Source organism: Cryptomeria japonica, unplaced genomic scaffold (genome assembly GCF_030272615.1).
Source record: "Cryptomeria japonica unplaced genomic scaffold, Sugi_1.0 HiC_scaffold_277, whole genome shotgun sequence".
Lineage (NCBI taxonomy): Eukaryota > Viridiplantae > Streptophyta > Pinopsida > Cupressales > Cupressaceae > Cryptomeria > Cryptomeria japonica.
Window position 1 is genome coordinate 1 of NW_026729099.1, and position 17,500 is coordinate 17,500.

The window sequence follows — 17,500 nt, forward strand, 5'->3', positions numbered from 1 at the left end:
TGAGCACCTTGGCTGGGTTGCGCGCCCTGGTGCGCACCAAGGAGCGCTCTGAAGTGTGCTCCAAGGTGCGGCGTGCACGAAGTCGGAGCTCGGTTTGCCCCGGGTGTGCACCTCGGGTGCGCACCTCGCGTGCACCTTCGCTGCGGTGGGCACCTTGGCTGGGTTGCGCGCCTTGGTGGGCACCATGCAGTGCACGAAGTCGGAGCCCGGTTTGCCCCGGGCGCGCACCTCCGCCAGGGTGGGCACCTTGGTGCGCACAACTTGCCTGGGGCTGCGCACCAGGAAGGGCTCAAGATGGCACCCGCGTTCCGTTTTTTTCACTATCTTTCAGAACGGAAATTTTAAAATATCGTTTTTTTTTGCCTTTTCTGGAAATTAGTGAAGGCAGCGCATCAAAGGTGCGCAACGCTGGTGCGAACCTGGGAGCGCTCCGATGTGTGCTCCAAGGTGCGGCGTGCACGAAGTCGGAGCCCGGTTTGCCCCGGGTGCGCCCTGGTGGGCACCATGGTGCGCACCAAGGAGCGCTCCGAAGTGTGCTCCAAGGTGCGGCCTGCACGAAGTCGGAGCCCGGTTTGCCCCGGGTGTGCACCGCGGGTGGGCACCTTGGTGCGCATGCCTTGCCTGGGCTGCGCACCAGGGCGGGCTCAAGATGGCACCCGCGTTCCGTTTTTTTCACTATCTTTCAAAACGGAAATTTTAAAATCTCATTTTTTTTTGCCTTTTCTGGAAATTAGTGAAGGCAGCGCATCAAAGGTGCGCACCTCGCTGCCCACCACGGTGCGCAACGCCGGTGGGCACCCGGGAGTGCTTCGAAGTGTGCTCCAAGGTGCTGCGTGCACGTTGTCGGAGCCCGGTTTGCCCCGGGTGCGCACCTCGCGTGCACCTTCGTCGGGGTGGGCACCTTGGCTGGGTTTGCCCCGGCTGCGCTCCGAAGCGGGGTTATTGGAGCGCCGCCTCTTTTTTTGTCGGAGCGTTTGGTGGGGTTTCTCGCATTGGCTCTTCCCAGGCCCGGTTGCCACCCTGGCGCGCACGAAGTCGGAAGTAGGGTTAATTGCCCGGGTGCGCACCTTTGCCAGGGTGGGCACCTTACCTGGGCTGTGCACCCGGGCGGGCTCAAGATGGCACCCGCGTTCCGTTTTTTTCACTATCTTTCAAAACGGAAATTTTAAAATCTCCTCTTTTTTTTGCCTTTTCTGGAAATTAGTGAAGGCAGCGCATCAAAGGTGCGCACCTCGCTGCCCACCTTGGTGTGCTCTGAGGTGCGCACCCGGGAGCGCTACGAAGTGTGCTCCAAGGTGCGGCGTGCACGTTGTCGGAGCCCGGTTTGCCCCGGGTGCGCACCTCGCCTGCACCTTGGCCGGGGTGGGCACCCTGGCTGGGTTTGCCCAGGGTGCGCTCCGAAGCGGGGTTACTGGAGCGCCCCCTCTTTTTTTGTCAGAGCGTTTGGTGGGGTTTCTCGCATTGGCTCTTCCCAGGCCCGGTTGTTGGGTGCGCTCCCACCCTGGCGCGCGCGAAGTTGGAAGTTGGGTTAATTGCCCGGGCGCGCACCTTCGCCAGGGTGGGCACCTTGGTGCGCACACCTTGGCTGGGCTGCGCACCAGGGCGGGCTCAAGATGGCACCAGCATTCCCTTTTTCTCACTATCTTTCAAAACGGAAATTTTAAAATCTCGTTTTCTTTTGCCTTTTATGGAAATTAGTGAAGGCATCGCATCAAAGGTGCGCACCTCGCTGCCCACCTTGGTGTGCTCCGAGGTGCCCACCACGGTGCGCTCCGAGGTGCCCACCACGGTGCGCAACGCCGGTGCGAACCCGGGAGCGCCCCGATGTGTGCTCCAAGGTGCGGCGTGCACGAAGCCGGACCCCGGTTTGCCCCGGGTGCGCACCTCGCGTGCACCTTGGTGCGCACACCTTGGCTGGGTTGCGCGGCCTGGTGGGCACCATGGTGCGCACCAAGGAGCGCTCCGAAGTGTGCTCCAAGGTGCGGCGTGCACGAAGTCCTAGCCCGGTTTGCCCCGGGTGCGCACCTTCGCCGCGGTGGGCACCATGGCGTGCACGAAGTCGGAGCCCGGTTTGCCCCGGGTGCGCACCTCGCGTGCACCTTCGCCGGGGTGGGCACCTCGGCTGGGTTGCGCGCCCTGGTGCGCACCAAGGAGCGCTCCGAAGTGTGCTCCAAGGTGCGGCGTGCACGAAGTCGGAGCCCGGTTTGCCCCGGGTGCGCACCTTCGCCGCGGTGGGCACCCTGGTGCGCACCATGGCGTGCACGAAGTCGGAGCCCGGTTTGCCCCGGGGTGCGCACCTCGCGTGCACCTTCGGCGGGGTTGCGCGCCCTGGTGCGCACCAAGGAGCGCTCCGAAGTGTGCTCCAAGGTGCGGCGTGCACGAAGTCGGAGCCCGGTTTGCCCCGGGTGCGCACCTCGCGTGCACCTTCGGCGGGGTTGCGCGCCCTGGTGGGCACCATGGTGCGCACCAAGGAGCGCTCCGAAGTGTGCTCCAAGGTGCGGCGTGCACGAAGTCGGAGCCCGGTTTGCCCCGGGTGCGCACCTCGCGTGCACCTTCGCCGCGGTGGGCACCATGGCGTGCACGAAGTCGGAGCCCGGTTTGCCCCGGGTGCGCACCTCGCGTGCACCTTCGCCGGGGGTGGGCACCTCGGCTGGGTTGCGCGCCCTGGTGCGCACCAAGGAGCGCTCCGAAGTGTGCTCCAAGGTGCGGCGTGCACGAAGTCGGAGCCCGGTTTGCCCCGGGTGCGCACCTCGCGTGCACCTTCGCCGCGGTGGGCACCATGGCGTGCACGAAGTCGGAGCCCGGTTTGCCTCGGGTGCGCACCCCGCGTGCACCTTCGCCGGGGTGGGCACCTCGGCTGGGTTGCGCGCCCTGGTGCGCACCAAGGAGCGCTCCGAAGTGTGCTCCAAGGTGCGGCGTGCACGAAGTCGGAGCCCGGTTTGCCCCGGGTGCGCACCTCGCGTGCACCTTCGCCGCGGTGGGCACCTTGGCTGGGTTGGGCACCATTGAGCGCTCCGAAGTGTGCTCCAAGGTGCGCACCATGGCCCTCCAAGGTGCGCAGCATGGCGTGCACGAAGTCGGAGCCCGGTTTGCCCCGGGTGCGCACCTCGCGTGCACCTTCGCCAGGGTGGGCACCTCGGTGCGCACACCTTCTCAATGTTTTCTTGCCTTTTCTGGAAATTGGTGAAGGCAGCGCATCAAAGGTGCGCACCTCGGTGTGCTCCGAGGTGCGAACCCGAGAGCGCTCCGAGGTGCCCACGAAGTCGAAAGTCGGGTTAATTGCATTGTTTTCCCCGGGTGCGCTCCGAGGTGCGCAACATCGGTGCGCACCAAGGAGGGCTCCGAAGTGTGCTCCAAGGTGCGCACGATTCGGAGCTCGGTTTGCCCGGGGTGCGCACACCTTGGCTGGGTTGCGCACCCTTTGTGCGCTCCAAGGTGCGCACGAAGTCGGAGCTCGGTTTGCCCCGGGTGCGCACCTTCGCCAGGGTGCGCACCTTGATGCGCACGCCTTGGCTGGGCTGCGCACCTTGGTGGGCGCCATGGTGCGCACCTTTCGTGCGCTCCAAGGTGCGCACGAAGTCGGAGCTCGGTTTGCCCCGGGTGCGCACCTTGGTGGGCGCCATGGTGCACTCCGAGGTGCCCAAGATTGGTGCGCAACAAGGAGCGCTCCGAAGTGCGCTCCAAGGTGCGCAGGTGCGCGCGAAGTCGAAAGTTGGGTTAATTGTCCGGTTTGCCTCGGGTGCGCACCTTGCGTGCACCTTCGCCAGGGTGGGCGCCTTGGTGCGCACACCTTGGCTGGGCTGCGCACCCGGGCGCGCACACCTTGGCACCCGCGTTTCCTTCATTTTAAATTTTTTTTTTTTACAATCTCTCAAGTGGGAAATTCTATAATCTCAACTTTTTTTGCCTTTTCAGGAAACTTTTGAATGGAGCGCATCATTGGTGCGCTCCGAAGTGTGCTCCAAGGTGCGCACCTCTGGTGTGCTCCAAAGCTCTCTCCAGCTGCGTGCACCTGCCCCGGCCGCGCACCCGGCCCCGCCCAGCTTCGCTCACCTGTCCCGGGCGTCTGGTGCGGAACCTTAGAGTAAGAAACATCACCGTGCACCTTGGCCAACGTGCGCGACTCGACCGAGCGCGCACTGGCCGAGGTGCACACCGATTTCACCTGGGTGCGCGCGCAGCACCTCGGGCGCACCGGGGTGCGCGCACAACGCCCGGGTTGCACCGTGGCCTGTGTGCTCGGGGCGCCTCGGGTGCGCGCTCGGTGTCGCCCCCCGCGCGCGCGGTAGTGCGGGCAGCGCACCCCGGCCCGGCCCGGCCCCGACGAGAACGCAAACGGGCAAAAGGTTTATTCAAATAGCATTGCGACGCCCGGCGAAAAACTAAGAAAGGGTGCAACACCGGGACTTCCCGGGAGGTCACCCATCCTAGTACTACTCCGGCCCAAGCGCGCTTAACTGCGGAGTTCTGATGGGATCCGGTGCACTAACGCTGGTATGATCGCACCCGTTATGAGCTTGTCGCAGTGTGTACTTAGCAAACCGCGACCCACGTGCGAATCCACCCCGGCCACCCACCCCCGTCGAGGTGCACACCCTCCCTCGCGAAGTGCGCCCCGTTCGCCAAGTGTGAGCCCTGCCCGGGTGCGCGCACCTTGCTAGGGCGTCGGGTGTGCACCCGGCCCGGCCTACGTGCGTGCACCTGGACGGGGCGTCGTGTGCGTGCAGTGTCCCGTCTGCAACGCGGTGCCCACACACCACCTCGGGCGCAACGACCTGCGCTCACATGTGGGCCGAGTGCACCTTGGTGCATGTTCGGGGCGCCTCGGGTGCACGCTCGATCTTGCCCCGGTGCACCAAGGCGCTCGGTTTGCCCCGGGTGCGCACTTGGTGCAAGGTGGGCACCCAAAATAGGGATCAAGCACCAAAACACAAGTTTCGGGATGCAAAATGGGACCCAAGGACCACAAATGCGTTCCAAGACCCATGATGGGTCCACGAGAACAAAAATGTGTTCCGAGACTTAATAAACAAATATTGGGTTTTAGGAGAAGAAACATGCTCTGATGCCCAAAACGAGAATCGACCCCGAAAAGGCCACAGGCCAAAAGTGGGATGCGAGACAAAAAAAAATGGGACCCGAGGACCAAAATTGGGTTCCCAGGTCGAAGACAGGGCAACCGGACAAGAAACGACCTCTAAGGCTCGAAATGAGTCCCGACGACTAAAACTTGACAAGAAGCACCCATCAGGCACCCAACTCGACACCCATGGGATGCCGACCCACCCGGGCTTCCACCTAGCACACCTTGGCACCCACCCACCCTCGCACCCAACCTCGCACCCAACTTAGCACCTTTGAACCCACATTGGCACTCACCCTGACCCTGGCACCTTGGAACCCACATTGGCACTCACCTTGACCCTGGCACCCACCTTTGCACTCACCTTGGGACCCACCCTGGCTCCCACCTCGGCACCCACCCAGACACCCACCTTGGTTCCTTGGCACCCACCTTGGATCCTTGGCACCCACCCCGACACCCACCTTGGCACGCAACTTGGCTACTTGCCACCCACCTTGGCTCCTTGACGCCCACCCCGACAACCACCCCGTGACCTACCCTGGCTAGGGTTGGTGCACACCCACCCTGGTGCCCACCTTGGCACCCACCCCATGACCCACCTTGGCACGCACCTTAGTACCCACCCTGTTACCCACCCTAGGACCCACCCCGTGACCCACCTTGGCCAGGGTGGGTGCACCCACCCTGGTGCCCACCTTGGCACCCACCCATCCTAGCACCCAGCCTGTGACCGGGCTTGGAACCCAACCTTGCACCCGTCTTGGCCAGTGTGGGTGCGCACCCATCCTGGCACCCACGTTGTGACACACCCTTTAACCCACGCACCCTAGCAGCCACGTTGGCACCCACCTTGGAACACAACCTAGCAACTTGGCACCCACCCCGTGACCCACCTTGGCATCCACCATAGCAGTCGCCCACTTGGCACCCACCTTGGAACCCAAGTTGGCACCCACCTCGGCACCCACCTTGACACTTGTGGACCCACCTTGCCACTCACCCTAGCATCGACCCATCCTAGCACCCACCCTGGCACCTTTGCACCCTAGCACTCACCCATCCTAGCACCTAACCTGTGACCCACCTTGACACTCACCCTCGCACCCACCTTGGAACCCAACCTAGCACCCACCCACCCTGACACCAACCCTAGCACCTACCCACCCTTGCACCCACCCTGTGACCCATCTTGGCACCCACCCATCCTACCACTCAACCTATCACCCACCTTCTCACCCACCTTGGCATCCACCTTAGCACCCACCCACACTGGCACCTTGGCACCCACCTCGGGCAAGGTGGGTGCACACCCACCCTGACACCCAATTTAGAACCAACCGAGCATGTTACCCACCTTGGCACCCACATTGCAGCCCACCCTAGTACCCACCCTATGACCCACATTGGCATCCACACCCTAGCACCCAGGCACCTCGACACCCGCCTTGACACGCACCCTAGCACTAAACCTGTGACCCACCTTGGAACTCACCCTAGAACCCACCCACCCTGTGAACCACCTTGGCATCCACCTTAGCACCCACCCACCTTGGCACCCACTCTAGCACTCACCCATCCTAACACCCAACTTGTTACCCACCTTGGCACCCGCCCTCGCGTCCACCTTGAAACCCACCCTAGCACCCACCCACGCAGGAGCCCACCTTGGCACCCAACCTAACACCCACGCATCCTGGCACCCAACTTGTGACCCACCTTGGAACCCACCCTAGTACCCACCTTTGAACCCACTATATCACCAACCCACCTTGGCACCCACCCTATGACCCTCTTTGGAATCCACCCTAGCACGCACCCACCCTGGCACCCACCATGGAGCGCACCCTAGCACCCACCCACCTCGGCACGCACCTCAACACCCACCTTGGTGTGCGCACTGCGCCAACCTCTCAAAGACCCTATGTGGTGCGCTCCAAAGTGTACACCTTTGGTGCGCTCCAAGGTGCGCACCTTTGGTGCACACCGAGGTGCACACCAAAGTGTGCACCGAGGTGAGCACCAAAGTGCACTCCAAGGTGCACACCAAGGCGTGCACCTTTGGTGCGGTCAATGCAAACGAATTCGGAAGTTGGGGTCGATGTCCTAATCGCTGCTGCAGACTACACGTATGAGAATCGGACAAATAGCTTTATATAGGGGAGGTGTTGCGTTTGATGGGTCGACTCCCCTGGTTGTGTGCACTGCACCAACTTCAAAGACCCTGTCTTGTTTAAGAAGTCAAAAGTTGGGGTGGATGTCCTAATCATTGCTGCAGTCTACGCATGTATGAGAATCAGACAAATAGCTTATATAGGGGAGGTGTTGCATTCGGTGGGTTGACTCCCCTGGTTGTGCGCACTGCGCCAACCTCAAAGACCCCGCATAGCAGAAGAAGTCGGAAGTCGGATTTTGGTGAGCACCAAGGCGTGCACCTTTGGTGCGGTCAACGCAGACGAATTCAGAAGTTGGGGTGGATGTCCTAATCGTTGTTGCAGGCTACACATGTATGAGAATCAGACAAATAGCTTATATAGGGGAGGTGTTGGGTTTGATGGGTCAACTCCCTTGGTTGTGCGCATTACGCCAACCTCAAAGACCTTGTTTTCGTTAAGAAGTCAAAAGTTGGGGTCAATGTCCTAATGGCTCCTGTAGGCTACACATGTATGAGAATCGGACAAATAGCTTATATAGGGGAGGTGTTGGGTTTGATGGGTCGACTCCCCTGGTTGTGCGCATTACGTCAACCTCAAAGACCTTGTTTTCGTTAAGAAGTCAAAAGTTGGGGTCGATGTCCTAATTGCTCCTGTAGACTACACATGTATGAGAATCAGACAAATAGCTTATATAGGGGAGGTGTTGGGTTTGATGGGTTGACTCCCCTAGTTGTTCGCATTACACCAACCTCAAAGACCTTGTTTTCGTTTAGAAGCCGAAAGTTGGGGTCGATGTCCTAATTGCTCCTGCAGGCTACGCATGTATGAGAATCAGACAAATAGCTTATATAGGGGAGGTGTTGGGTTTGATGGGTCGACTCCCCTGGTTGTGCGCATTGCGCCAACCTCAAAGACCCTGCATTGCGGATGAAGTCGAAAGTCAGAGTTTGGTGTGCTACAAGGTGTGGTCGAAGGTGCTCACCTAGGTGTGCACCTTTGGAGCGCAGGAAAAGTGCCCTCCAAAAGTGCGCACCTTTGGAGTGCACAAAAGTGCCCTCCAAAAGTGCGCACCTTTGGAGCGCACAAAAGTGCCCTCCAAAAAGTGCCCTCCAAAAGTGCGCACCTTTGGAGCGCACAAAAGTGCCCTCCAAAAAGTGCCCTCCAAAAGTGCGCACCTTTGGAGTGCAGAAAAGTGCCCTCCAAAAAGTGCCCTCCAAAAGTGTGCACCTTTGGAGTGCACAAAAGTGCCCTCCAAAAGTGCGCACCTTTGGAGCGCAGAAAAGTGCCCTCCAAAAAGTGCCCTCCAAAAGTGCGCACCTTTGGAGCGCAGAAAAGTGCCCTCCAAAAAGTGCCCTCCAAAAGTGCGCACCTTTGGAGCGCAGAAAAGTGCCCTCCAAAAAGTGCCCTCCAAAAGTGCGCACCTTTGGAGCGCAGAAAAGTGCCCTCCAAAAAGTGCCCTCCAAAAGTGCGCACCTTTGGAGCGCACAAAAGTGCCCTCCAAAAAGTGCCCTCCAAAAGTGCGCACCTTTGGAGCGCACAAAAGTGCCCTCCAAAAGTGCGCACCTTTGGAGCGCACAAAAGTGCCCTCCAAAAGTGCGCACTTTTGGTGCGCACCAAGGCGCTGGTTCGGTCGTTGCAGGCGAGTTCGGAAGTTGGGGTCGATGTCCTGAGCGGAGGTGCAAACTACACAGGTGTCGGAATCGGACAAATAGCTTATATAGGGGAGGTGTATGCTTCGATGGGTCGACTCCCCAGGTTGAGCGCACCGCGCCAACCTCAAAGACCCTACGGTATGGATGAAGTCGGAAGTTGGGTCCGATGACCGATTCGATTAGTAGGTATGCTCATGAGGTCGGAATTTGGGTCCGATGACCTGCCATGTGCAGGAAGGCGAATGTTGGCACTGTGCGTTGCAAGGTGCACACCAAGGTGCTGGTGCGGTCTTTTTAGTCGAGTTCGGAAGTTGGGGTCGATGTCCTGATCGGAGGTGCAAGCTACACAGGTGTGGGAATCGGACAAATAGCTTATATAGGGGAGGTGTATGCTTCGTTGGGTCGACTCCCCGGGTTGAGCGCACCGCGCCAACCTCAAAGACCCTACGGTATGGATGAAGTCGGAAGTTGGGTCCGATGACCGATTCGATATGTAGGCATACTCGCGAGGTCGGAATTTGGGTCCGATGACCTGCCATGTGCAGGAAGGCGAATGTTGGCACTGTGCGTTGCAAGGTGCGCACCAAGGCGCTGGTTCGGTCGTTGCAGGCGAGTTCGGAAGTTGGGGTCGATGTCCTGATCGGAGGTGCAAACTACACAGGTGTGGGAATCGGACAAATAGCTTATATAGGGGAGGTGTATGCTTCGTTGGGTCGACTCCCCGGGTTGAGCGCACCGCGCCAACCTCAAAGACCCTACGGTATGGATGAAGTCGGAAGTTGTGTCCGATGACCGATTCGATATGTAGGCATACTCGCGAGGTCGGAATTTGGGTCCGATGACCTGCCATGTGCAGGAAGGCGAATGTTGGGACTGTGCGTCGCAAGGTGCGCACCAAGGCGCTGGTGCCGTCGTTGCAGTCGAGTTCGGAAGTTGGGGTCGATGTCCTGGTCAGAGGTGCAAACTACACAGGTGTGGGAATCGGACAAATAGCTTATATAGGGGAGGTGTATGCTTCGATGGGTCGACTCCCCGGGTTGAGCGCACCGCGCCAACCTCAAAGACCCTACAGTATGGATGAAGTCGGAAGTTGGGTCCGATGACCGATTCGATACGTAGGCATATTGGCGAGGTCTGAATTTGTGTCCGATGACCTGCCATGCGCAGGAAGGCGGAATTTGGGTCCGATGACCGAGTTGATGGCGTGCCATGCGCAGAAAGGCGGAATTTGGGTCCGATGACCGAGTTGATGTTGATGGCCCGCCATGCACAGGAAGGCGGAATTTGGGTCCGATGACCGATTTGAAGGCGTGCCATGCGCAGAAAGGCGGAGTTTGGGTCCGATGACCGAGTTGATATTGATGGCCCGCCATGCGCAGGAAGGCGGAATTTGGGTCCGATGACCTGACATACGCATGGAGTCCGACTCGGGGGCCGATGTTCGATTCGATGACTTGCATTGTGGGTAAAGTCGGAAGTTGTGGTCTTTGACCCGATTCGATGACCAGACTTCGGCTGCTTGAGAATCGGACAAATAACTTATATAGGGGAGGTAGTGTTCTCGAGCATCCTCCCCCCGTGCCCGTTTATGTCGATTGATGCTGGTGCTCGACTGGTTGGAGCGCTCGGATGCAAAAATCTTGCACCAGGATTTATCGATTGTGATGGACACGGCAAGTCTCCTGATTGCTATGCAGGAGCTCATCGTGAATCTCTATGCGGCCTTGGTATGGACTCGACCTGCGGAATGGTTCGGCAATGGTAGTCGCTCCAACACGTCCTTGCAATGGCCACAGAGGTGATTCGACTAGAGCTCCAGTCTAGCTTTTGGGTTGCTTGGCGGACTGGTATAGCCGCGATCGAGTTCCGGCCATGAACGTTTTAGATAGCTCTTGGGCTTTCTGGGACGGAAGTCGGAAGTTTGGGCTGTTGTCCGATTTGATGACCATTCTTCGGATGTGTGAGAATCGGACAAATAACTTATATAGGGGACTGTGTTGTCTCACGCAGCCCCCTCCGTGCCCCTCTATCTCGACCGATGTTGGTGCTTGAAAGGGTTGGGATCGCTCGGATTTATAAACGTGCACCACCATTTGTCGAGTGTGAGGGACGCGGCAGGTCTCCTAAATGCTATACGGGCGCTCTCTGAGAATCTCTATCCGGCCTCGACACAGACTAGTCTTGCTGAATGGTTTGGCACTGGTAGTCGATCCAACACGTCGTTGTTGTGGCCGCCTAGGCGATTCGATTCGAGCCCCCGTCTAGCTTTTGGGTTGCTTGGCGGATTTTGCCCTATCCGCAAGTGAGCTCGGTCCCTAAACGTTCGAGAAACCCGATTGCTATGCGCCGACTCTCTTTCTTGCGAGCCTCCATCTAGCTTTTGGGTCTCTACGGAACGGAAGTCGGAATCTGGGACCGTTGTTTGATTCGACGAGGCAGACTACGGTTGTGCGAGAATCGGACAAATAACTTATATAGGGGAGGTGTTGACTGGAGCATTCTCCCCCGTGCCCCTCTAACTCGACCAATGCTGGCGCTCGAACGGTGGTAGCGCTCGGATTTTCGTTGAGCGCCAGCATTGGTCGATTTAGAGGGGCATGCGAGATTCCCGAATGCTATGCGAGGGCTCTAACGGAAATGTCTATTGGTTTCGGTATGGATGCAATTGCGAGTGGTTCGGCAAAGGTAGTCGTTCCGATGCGTCCATGTCGTGGCCAAATCGATAATTCGATTTGAGCCCTCGTATAGCATTTGGGTCTCTCGATGTGATTCCGCATTCCAGTCCCTTTGGGCACTGCTTGAGCCGCATCCCAGGGGGTTCCCTTCCCAATAATCTGCCTCGCAACCCGATTGCTATGCGGTGAGGCTCCTCGGCCGCCTCGGAACTATCTGTGTATCAGACGCATCGCGGGATAAGGGGTTGGCAACGGTAGTCGCCCCAAGCGCGTCCGATGCTTGGACCATTCCGAGGCGGCCCTGAAGCCTCTTCCGTCTAGCCGTTGGGTCCTTCTCGCCGCATCCCTTGCCTCGCACCCCGATTGCTATGCGGTGAGGCTCCTCGGCCGCCTTGGAACTATCTGTGTATCAGACGCATCGCGGGATAAGGGGTTGTCACTGGTAGTCGCCCCAAGCGCGTCCGATGCTTGGACCATTCCGAGGCGGCCCTGAAGCCTCTTCCGTCTAGCCGTTGGGTCCTTCTCGCCGCATCCCTCGACTCGCACCCCGATTGCTATGCGGTGAGGCTCCTCGGCCGCCTTGGAACTATCTGTGTATCGGACGCGTCGCGGGATAAGGGGTTGTCACTGGTAGTCGCCCCAAGCGCGTCCGATGCTTGGACCATTCCGAGGCGGCCCTGAAGCCTCTTCCGTCTAGCCGTTGGGTCCTTCTCGCCGCATCCCTCGCCTCGCACCCCGATTGCTATGCGGTGAGGCTCCTCGGCCGCCTTGGAACTATCTGTGTATCGGACGCGTCGCGGGATAAGGGGTTGTCACTGGTAGTCGCCCCAAGCGCGTGCGATGCATGGACCATTCCCAGGCGGCCCTGAAGCCTCTTCCGTCTAGCCGTTGGGTCCTTCTCGCCGCATCCCTCGCCTCGCACCCCGATTGCTATGCGGTGAGGCTCCTCGGCCGCCTTGGAACTATCTGTGTATCGGACGCGTCGCGGGATAAGGGGTTGTCACTGGTAGTCGCCCCAAGCGCGTCCGATGCTTGGACCATTCCGAGGCGGCCCTGAAGCCTCTTCCGTCTAGCCGTTGGGTCCTTCTCGCCGCATCCCTCGCCTCGCACCCCGATTGCTATGCGGTGAGGCTCCTCGGCCGCCTTGGAACTATCTGTGTATCGGACGCGTCGCGGGATAAGGGGTTGTCACTGGTAGTCGCCCCAAGCGCGTCCGATGCTTGGACCATTCCGAGGCGGCCCTGAAGCCTCTTCCGTCTAGCCGTTGGGTCCTTCTCGCCGCATCCCTCGCCTCGCACCCCGATTGCTATGCGGTGAGGCTCCTCGGCCGCCTTGGAACTATCTGTGTATCGGACGCGTCGCGGGATAAGGGGTTGTCACTGGTAGTCGCCCCAAGCGCGTCCGATGCTTGGACCATTCCGAGGCGGCCCTGAAGCCTCTTCCGTCTAGCCGTTGGGTCCTTCTCGCCGCATCCCTCGCCTCGCACCCCGATTGCTATGCGGTGAGGCTCCTCGGCCGCCTTGGAACTATCTGTGTATCGGACGCATCGCGGGATAAGGGGTTGTCACTGGTAGTCGCCCCAAGCGCGTCCGATGCTTGGACCATTCCGAGGCGGCCCTGAAGCCTCTTCCGTCTAGCCGTTGGGTCCTTCTCGCCGCATCCCTCGCCTCGCACCCCGATTGCTATGCGGTGAGGCTCCTCGGCCGCCTTGGAACTATCTGTGTATCGGACGCGTCGCGGGATAAGGGGTTGTCACTGGTAGTCGCCCCAAGCGCGTCCGATGCTTGGACCATTCCGAGGCGGCCCTGAAGCCTCTTCCGTCTAGCCGTTGGGTCCTTCTCGCCGCATCCCTCGCCTCGCACCCCGATTGCTATGCGGTGAGGCTCCTCGGCCGCCTTGGAACTATCTGTGTATCGGACGCGTCGCGGGATAAGGGGTTGTCACTGGTAGTCGCCCCAAGCGCGTCCGATGCTTGGACCATTCCGAGGCGGACCTGAAGCCTCTTCCGTCTAGCCGTTGGGTCCTTCTCGCCGCATCCCTCGCCTCGCACCCCGATTGCTATGCGGTGAGGCTCCTCGGCCGCCTTGGAACTATCTGTGTATCGGACGCGTCGCGGGATAAGGGGTTGTCACTGGTAGTCGCCCCAAGCGCGTCCGATGCTTGGACCATTCCGAGGCGGCCCTGAAGCCTCTTCCGTCTAGCCGTTGGGTCCTTCTTGCCGCATCCCTCGCCTCGCACCCCGATTGCTATGCGGTGAGGCTCCTCGGCCGCCTTGGAACTATCTGTGTATCGGACGCGTCGCGGGATAAGGGGTTGTCACTGGTAGTCGCCCCAAGCGCGTCCGATGCTTGGACCATTCCGAGGCGGCCCTGAAGCCTCTTCCGTCTAGCCGTTGGGTCCTTCTCGCCGCATCCCTCGCCTCGCACCCCGATTGCTATGCGGTGAGGCTCCTCGGCCGCCTTGGAACTATCTGTGTATCGGACGCATCGCGGGATAAGGGGTTGTCACTGGTAGTCGCCCCAAGCGCGTCCGATGCTTGGACCATTCCGAGGCGGCCCTGAAGCCTCTTCCGTCTAGCCGTTGGGTCCTTCTCGCCGCATCCCTCGCCTCGCACCCCGATTGCTATGCGGTGAGGCTCCTCGGCCGCCTTGGAACTATCTGTGTATCGGACGCGTCGCGGGATAAGGGGTTGTCACTGGTAGTCGCCCCAAGCGCGTCCGATGCTTGGACCATTCCGAGGCGGACCTGAAGCCTCTTCCGTCTAGCCGTTGGGTCCTTCTCGCCGCATCCCTCGCCTCGCACCCCGATTGCTATGCGGTGAGGCTCCTCGGCCGCCTTGGAACTATCTGTGTATCGGACGCGTCGCGGGATAAGGGGTTGTCACTGGTAGTCGCCCCAAGCGCGTCCGATGCTTGGACCATTCCGAGGCGGCCCTGAAGCCTCTTCCGTCTAGCCGTTGGGTCCTTCTCGCCGCATCCCTCGCCTCGCACCCCGATTGCTATGCGGTGAGGCTCCTCGGCCGCCTTGGAACTATCTGTGTATCGGACGCGTCGCGGGATAAGGGGTTGTCACTGGTAGTCGCCCCAAGCGCGTCCGATGCTTGGACCATTCCGAGGCGGACCTGAAGCCTCTTCCCTCTAGCCGTTGGGGCTTTCTCGCCGCATCCCTCGCCTCGCACCCCGATTGCTATTCGGTGAGGCTCCTCGGCCGCCTTGGAACTATCTGTGTATCGGACGCATCGCGGGATAAGGGGTTGGCAGTGGTAGTCGCCCCAAGCGCGTCCGATGCTTGGACCATTCCGAGGCGGCCCTGCAGCCTCTTCCGTCTAGCCGTTGGGGCCATCTCGCTGCATCCCCCACCTCGCACCACGATTGCTATGCGGTGAGGCTCCTTGGCCGCCTCGGAACTATCTGTGTATCGGACGCATCGCGGGATAAGGGGTTGTCACTGGTAGTCGCCCCAAGCGCGTCCGATGCTTGGACTATTCCGAGGCGGCCCTGCAGCCTCTTCCGTCTAGCCGTTGGGGCCATCTCGCCGCATCCCCCAGCTCCTCGGCCGCCTCGGAACTATCTGTGTATCGGACGCATCGCGGGATAAGGGGTTGGCAGTGGTAGTCGCCCCAAGCGCGTTCGATGCTTGGACTATTCCGAGGCGGCCCCGCAGCCTCTTCCGTCTACCCTTTGGGGCCATCTCGCCGCATCCCTCGCCTCGCACCCCGATTGCTATGCGGTGAGGCTCCTCGGCCGCCTGGGAACTATCTTCGTATCGGATGCATCGCGGGATAAGGGGTTGTCACTGGTAGTCGCCCCAAGCGCGTCCGATGCTTGGACTATTCCGAGGCGGCCCTGTGGCCTCTTCCGTCTAGCCGTTGGGGCCATCTCGCCGCATCCCTCACCTCGCACCCCCATTGCTATGCGGTGAGGCTCCTCGGCCGCCTTGGAACTGTCTTCGTATCGGAAGCATCGCGGGATAAGGGGTTGTCACTGGTAGTCGCCCCAAGCGCGTCCGATGCTTGGACTATTCCGAGGCGGCCCTGCAGCCTCTTCCGTCTAGCCGTTGGGGCCATCTCGCCGCATCCCCCACCTCGCACCCGGATTGCTATGCGGTGAGGCTCCTCGGCCGCCTTGGAACTATCTTCGTATCGGACGCATCGCGGGATAAGGGGTTGTCACTGGTAGTCGCCCCAAGCGCGTCCGATGCTTGGACTATTCCGACGCGGCCCTGTGGCCTCTTCCGTCTAGCCGTTGGGGCCATCTCGCCGCATCCCCCACCTCGCACCCCGATTGCTATGCGGTGAGGCTCCTCGGCCGCCTTGGAACCATCTTCGTATCGGACGCATCGCGGGATGAGGGGTTGTCACTGGTAGTCGCCCCAAGCGCGTCCGATGCTTGGACCATTCCGAGGCGGCCCTGAAGCCTCTTCCGTCTAGCCGTTGGGGCCTTCCCGCCCCATCCCTCGCCTCGCACCCCCGATTGCTATGCGGTGAGGCTCCTCGGCCGCCTTGGAACCATCTGTGTATCGGACGCATCGCGGGATAAGGGGTTGGCACTGGTAGTCGCCCCAAGCGCGTCCGATGCTTGGAGCATTCCGAGGTGGCCCTGAAGCCTCTTCCGTCTAGCCGTTGGGGCCTTCCCGCCCCATCCCTCGCCTCGCACCCCGATTGATATGCGGTGAGGCTCCTCGGCCGCCTTGGAACTATCTGTGTATCGGACGCATCGCGGGATAAGGGGTTGGCACTGGTAGTCGTCCCAATCGCGTCCGATGCTTGGACCATTCCGAGGCGGCCCTGCAGCCTCTTCCGTTTAGCCGTCGGGGCCTTCCCGCCGCATCCCTCGCCTCGCATCCCGATTCCTATGCGGTGAGTCTTCTCGGCCGCCGCGGAACTATACCTGTTATTGCTACTGCATCCTTCGGCTGGTAACCTCCTCTGCCGCCTTGGAACGTTCTCTTTGTCGGACGCGTCGCGGGATAAGGGGTTGGCACTGGTAGTCGCCCCAAGCGCGCCCGATGCATAGACCGCTCCGAGTTGACCTTGCTTTCAGCCTCTCACATGCATAGACCTCTCTGAGTCGACCCTGCAGCCTCTCACGTTTAGCCTTTGGAATCTCGCCTCACAACATGATTGCTATCCTTGATGCATCCCTTGCCTCGAGCCCTGATTGCTTTCTTGGCTGCATCCCTCCTCTCCTCACAGCCCGGTTGTCATCACTGCTTCATCCGTCGCTTCATGCATTCTGGCTGCTGGGCCCTTCCCACCGCACACCTCGATTGCTATCTCTTCTGCATCACACACCCCGATTGCTATCTCTGCTACATCCCTCGGCTCTCACTTCTGCATCCTTCGCCTCCCACCTCGATTGCTATCAATGCTGCATCCGTAACCTCACACCCCGATTGCTATGCGGGGAGGCTCCTTGGCCGCCTTGGAAATTTCTGTGTGTCGGACGCACCGCGGGATAAGGGGTTGGCACTGGTAGTCGCCCCAAGTGCGCCCGATTCTTAGACCGCTTCGAGGTGACCTCGTAGCCTCTTTCGTCCAGGCTTCCTGCCTTCAACGCCCTTTTTACACCTCGATTGCTATGCGCGGGCTCGTTGGCGTCTATCACCTCTCTGCGAAGAGTGGCACGATGATTGTTGGGGTAAATCGTAGCAGTCCGATCTCTGGCCTTGGGCCATTGTGAGGGCTGATCGATTTCCTGTGCGCATCTCGTGTTCGCCCAGTAACAGACTCGACGACTTGTAATCGGTCTTGTTCCCGATTGTTCCTGGAGGTAGTCTTCGGAACTCTTGGATTTGACCTGTCACTCGAACTGTCCTCTTCCGAGGATGCTTGTGTGTGTGTGCTTGTGCCATTTCCTTGGCGGTATTAACGAGATATTAAAGAGCGGAGTGAGCGCCTCGCCCAGCTATGTTTGGGGCTCTCACTCCCTTACC

At 60.2% G+C, this 17,500-nt stretch overlaps 1 non-coding gene across 1 annotated transcript; it reads right to left on the reverse strand.

Annotated features, from left to right (window-relative positions):
• Positions 1-4,389: 4,389 nt before the first annotated feature.
• LOC131869976 (5S ribosomal RNA) lies at positions 4,390-4,508 on the reverse strand. Its single transcript, XR_009368344.1, has one exon. It is a non-coding gene; the product is annotated as a 5S ribosomal RNA (ribosomal RNA).
• Between the last annotated feature and the right edge of the window lie 12,992 nt (positions 4,509-17,500).